The sequence below is a fragment of the Benincasa hispida genome, chromosome 8, assembly GCF_009727055.1.
Source record: "Benincasa hispida cultivar B227 chromosome 8, ASM972705v1, whole genome shotgun sequence".
Classification (NCBI taxonomy): domain Eukaryota; kingdom Viridiplantae; phylum Streptophyta; class Magnoliopsida; order Cucurbitales; family Cucurbitaceae; genus Benincasa; species Benincasa hispida.
The window spans coordinates 64937812-64943872 of NC_052356.1; positions in this window are offsets into that span (position 1 = coordinate 64937812).

Consider the following 6061-nt stretch of genomic DNA (forward strand, 5'->3'; position numbering starts at 1 on the left):
ATTGCAATTCTTGCATTGTGTCAATGCATATTCTGCACAAAAATACAAAAATCAACTGTTCTAATGCGATGAACGCATGCGACCACGATATTATGAAATTGATGCTTAATGGACGCAAATTAACATATTTCATCAATGCAATCCAACATTGTTTAAGAACTTAGCACTATGATAACGTGCATTTCTGCCCGTTATCACACCCCCAAATTGAAACAATGCTTGTCCTCAAGCATAAGCTAAAGATTCCTTTAGCAAGTCAACCGCAATGTTCTTTTCCTAGATTTCTCAAGGGTACTTCGTTTAAATCCTATATACTAGAATTTCCTTAAGTCTTATTCAAGTATCTTCTTAAAATATTTCTAAGACCTAGGGACTGCAAGCTTACCTTTCAAAATGACTTTACTAAATTTCGGAACATCGCATGATTTATTTCAAAAAGAAAATTTTCTACCGGGGTGTCAAATGATTTTATCCTTGCATAAAAATTTTCTTCATTGATATTTTTTTTTTACCTTGTGCTGATCCAAGTGCCTTGCCTTCGTTTTGGCTTGCCCCCACGGGTGTCATGCGAACATCCAACTACGAGCAATGCACTCTTTTTCAGACTAAACTCATTCCTATTTGGCAATGAAGTTGCGGTCATTTATTTATGCGTTGATCTTGGTGACTTACTTTCGTTTTGGCTTGCCCCCACGTGTGTCATGCGGATATCCAACTATGGGTAAGTGCCTTTCACAATTTAACTCTTATCAACATAGGTTTCCCATTGCGTTGACAGTGGAATTGTTATTCTCAATTTTTTTTTTCAAAATAGCAAGGTTGAAAATAAATACCTCACCCCCAAATTTAAAATACGATAATGTCATCATTGCCAAAAGATTAAAATGAGTCATGCGATGTTCTTAGAATGCTTTGTAAAGAGAGTTTGAAAGAAAGCTAGCAAACCCCTAACTTCTAAAAATATTTCATGAGGTGACTATCTTAACACTAAGTTGACTCTAGTATATACGAAAGAAATAGAAGCATATTTTTCATCATTGAAATCATACTTGGCAAAGAAACAGCATGCGGTGACCTACTAAAGTTATCTATGTCAAATGATTGTGGTAATCAAAGAGGATGTGGTGATAAAGCTTTTAAAACTAACATGCAATGTGATAGCACAAAATTTGAAATAAAGATTACGAAGAGTACACCCCCAAATTTGCATTGTCGCTCGTATTTTGTATTGACGCATCCATCTTTGCGGTGATCTCTCTTACAAGGGGTATTCCGGGTTGGAAATCACCTCCGTAATATGCCGTAACTCGTTGTCAGTTAACCTTAAATGTGTGGCTTCCATCCTCAGTGATCAGCCTGTCTCTTATACACATCTAGATGTGTATAAGAGACAGATACGGAAATACTTATTTAATAATGAAGGGTCCGGACCAACGTGATTTTAATTTTCCCGAGAAGAGCCGCAGTCGTGAGTTGAAGAGTAAGACCTTTTGCCTGACTTGAAGGTTCTTACCGCATATGCATTTGTCATGCCAGCTCTTGGTGCGTTATTTATAAATCTTCGCATTTTCATATGCGTTGATCTTCCATTCTTCTAGCTCGACCAGTTGTATTTTTCGCGCTTCTCCTGCTTTCTTTAAATCGAAGTTTAGCTTCTTTACCGCCCACAACACCTTATATTCCAGCTCCAAAGGAAAATGACACGCTTTGCCAAATACCAACACATATGGGGACATGCCTATAGGTGTTTAAATGCGGTCCAGTATGCCCATAACGCATCATCAAGCTTTGTTGCGCAATCTGTTCGTGAAGGGCTTACTACCTTCTCAAGTATCAACTTAATTTCTCGATTGGACACTTCAACCTATCCATTCATTTGCGGATGGTATGCGATAGCCACTTTGTGGAGAATGTTGTATTTGCACAACAACTCCTTGATATTGCGTTTGACAAAGTGGGATCCTTCATCACTTATGATGGCACAGGGAGTGCCAAAACGAGTGAAAATATGTTTCTTCGGGAACTGGGAGACTACTGTCGCATCACTTGCGGCGCATGCTATTGCCTCTACCCACTTGGAGACATAATCGACGGCTAATAAAATGTAATGTTTACCATTCGAAGGAGCGAATGGTCCCATGAAATCAATCCCCCATATGTTGAACAATTAAAGCTCCAAGATAATGTTCATTGGCATTGCATTTTTCCATGAAATGTTACCTGTGCGTTGGCACCGATCACATTTCATTGCATAGTTAACCGCATCCTTGAACAATGTAGGCCAAAAGAATCCACTCTGCAAAACCTTAGTTGCGGTGCGCTACCCTCGAAAATGCCCACCATATGGTGAGTCGTGGCATTGCGATAATATGCGTTGTTGATCAGCATTTGGTACGCATAATCGAAAAATCTGGTCTACACCTCTTTTATACAGATTCAGCTCATCCCAATAATAATATCTACATTCATGCTTGAGCTTCTTTTGTTGGTGGTAGGTGTAATCTTTAAGAAATTGCTCGCAAACCAAATAATTGACTATATCTGCATATCAGGGCAATTCTTCTATATGGAACAGGTGCCCATCCGGGAATATGGCACTCACCTCAGACTCGTTGTGATCAACCTCAGGATTTTCCAGTCTAAACAAGTGATCCGCAACTTGATTCTCTGTCCTCTTCCGGTCAATTATTTCTATATCAAATTCTTAAAGGAGGAGAACCCATCTGATCAGCCTTGGCTTTGCATCCTTCTTTGTCATTAAGTATTTGATCGTCGAGTGATCAGCGTGGATGAGTACCTTTGTTCCCAACAGATATGCCCCAAATTTTTTCAACGCAAAAATTATCGCCAGGAGCTCTTTCTCTGTGGTGGTATAATTAGTCTGAGCAGGATTTAATGTTTTACTCGCATATGTGATGGGATGCAAGATTGTTTTTCTCTTTTGCGCTAAAGCTGCTCCCATTGCATACCCACTTGCATCGCACATGATTTCAAAAGGAAGTGTCCAATCCGGTGCAATCAATACGGGTGTGCTAATCAGCACATCTTTCAAAACTCTGAATGCGTTGAGGCAGTTTGTTGTCAAACTCAAATTTTCTATCAGCCTCTAATAACGCACTCAGTGGTTGTGCTATTTTAGAAAAGTCTTTGACAAATCGTCTATAGAATCCAGTGTGCCTCAAGAAGCTTCGTACAACCTTCACGCTAGTTGGAGGTGGAAGTTTTTCAATTGCTTCGATTTTTTCTTTGTCCACCTCCAACCCATCCCGGGAGACCTATGTCCCAACACTATGCCCTCCTTCACCATGAAATGGCATTTTTCCAGTTGAGCACGAAATTCGTCTATTCACATCTTTTCAGTATCTTCTCCAAATTGGCTAAACAGACTTCATAAGTGTTCTCATAAATAGAGAAGTTATCCATAAATATTTCCACAGAGTCCTCGAGATAATTTGAAAAATGGCCATCATGCACCTTTGGAACGTGCTTGGCACATTACAGAGGCCAAACGACATGCAGCGAAAAGCAAATGTCTCATATGGGCAGGTGAATGTGGTCTTGTCTTGATCTTCTAGAGCTATCATAATTTGGTTGTATCCGGCATAATCATTTAGGAATCAGTAAAAATCATTTCCAGCTCGACAGTCTAGCATTTGGTCAATGAATGGCAGAGGAATGATCTTTCTTTGTGGCTGCATTCAGCTTGCGGTAGTCCATGCAAATGCACGATCCAGTGATGGTTCTTTATGGTATTAATTCGTTGTGTTCATTCGGGACTACGGTCATGCCGCTCTTCTTCGGCACACACTGCATGGGGCTGACCCACGTGCTATCTACTATAGGATAGATAATGCCCTCATCTAGCCATTTAATGATCTCCTTCTTGACGACCTCCTTCATCGCAGAGTTGAGTCTGTGTTAATGTTCAATTGTTGCTTTATGGTCATCTTCAAGACGAATGTGGTGCATGCAGTACGTAGGACTAATTCCTTTAATGTCGGCAAGTGTCAAGCCAATTGCTCGCATATGCATTCCTTAGAATGCTCATCAACGCATTCTCTTGGTCTTTGTTGAGTGCAGAGGAAATGATAACTGGCAGCTTCTCATTCTGCCCCAAAAATGCGTACTTTAAATGGGTTGGTAGGGTCTTCAATTCAAGTGTTGGTGGCTCCACTAGGGAACGTTGCATTGTTTTTCTTTGATCTGTTTCTGTTGGTTCTACTTCTTGCTTTGCGATCATCTCTTCTTCCTTGTTTTTTTTGTTATGATCGCATTACAGGCAACAACGGATGCACTGACATCCTCTTCTTCATTCTTTTCATTAAACTTTTCTTCTTCAATCAAATTCTAGTCATCATCTGAATCATGCAGGTCTTCTTCATTCGGAAACTTCATGGCACAAATTATGTTAAATTTGAGCTTTTGTCCGTTGATGCTCAAAGTGATCTCCCCTTTATGCACATCAATTTGAGCACGACCCGTTGATAGAAAAGGTCGCCCCAGAATGATGGGCACATCTGCGCCAGTCGTTCAAAAGAGAAGTCAGCTGGCAGGATAAAATTTGTCAATGGTTATAGCAACATCTTCACCTTTCCACTGGATGTACCAGAGATTTGTCGACCAGTTGGAGAGTCACATTGGGAGCACAAGTTGCCACGTCAGACTCTGTCTAAGATGACAGAGGCAATAAATTATATTGGCTCCCCAATCACATGGCTTGCCCCGATTACAACTCCTATGGAGCAAGAATGTAAAGCCCCAGGACGCTCATCTGGTGGAATTATTGATTGGAACTGCTAATGCCACCGTGGCAAATTTTCCAGCTCCTCTCTTTTAGTTACCAATTCCTTCAAAAACTTGCAGGCGCATTCCTCATCCTTCACTGAAAGGAATTTATGAAGCTTAAACAAGATAAGAACGTTGGTACAATCCCTAATCTTCTTCCTTGCTGCGGGAAAATGGTAACTGATTCATGGTTCTTCATTCTTGAGGTCGAGACGCAACCTCCGTTCTTATGTTTTCTTTCTCTTTCTCTCGCGCTACCCCGCAATCTCAGTTCAACCGCAATGGAAGTTGTTTGGACTAACTCCTTTCTTCTCCCTCCACAGTCTCCCACCGCAATGTCACAACCTGACATTGCTCTTTTACATGACCCCCCGGGGTGCGTGGAGTTCAGTTAGAACTTGGCAGGAGCCGCTGCGTCACTCTAGCTCACTCGCATCTGGTCCGTCTGTAATTCAGATCTTGCAGAGTGGACATAGCCTGACTTGAGCACCGTTCGTTTTCTCTATTATTGCTTCAGTAGGCTTCCAAAAAAGAATCTGCCCGGTAGTTGTGAGCTACTTGCTTGATGCTCGTTGACCGTTCTGTTACGTGGGAAGAATCCTCGCTGGCCTTCTGTCTACGCCACAGTTCGAGAAATTCTTTGTTTGATTCTCAAGAAAATTGGGGTTGGTTTCTCCACCCAGGGTTTAGGTGTTTCAAAAATGGTTATTCTTTTACAAAAGTTAACTTGTATTTCGCGGCAATTCTCCATTGTCAGACCACATAAAGCACCTTACGGTGTTTGACTGATTGCCATTGATTTTGCCCATTTTGCAAGGGGTTTTGGGCTGCTGTCGCACATTCCTTGTCATATGATTCATCATTGTGGTTATCTGGTTTTGTAGTGGGCCAATAGCACTATATTGCGACATTGTCTTTGAGTCCAATTCTCTGTCACTCCTCCCCTCCATCATCTTATGGTCAATGAATCTACAAATTTTGCCTCATATAGACTTCTTATCAAGCAGACCACCAGTACCTGCCATCAAAGCTTGGCACGATCTTCGAAGCACCAGGATTCAAACTCATGATAAGAAATCTCCATTGAAAGGCAGTCTCGGCAACCCATTGTGTGGACAGTTCCGGCACACACTCTTAAACCTCGCCCAAAGCAATCGCAAGCGATTCGTCATGTCTTGTTCACAAATTTGTGATAAGTTCTCGTTTGGCATCTCATAGGTGGATACTTCTTCATAAACTCCACGACCCTTCCCAGAAGTGATCTCTCCGGCTCCGA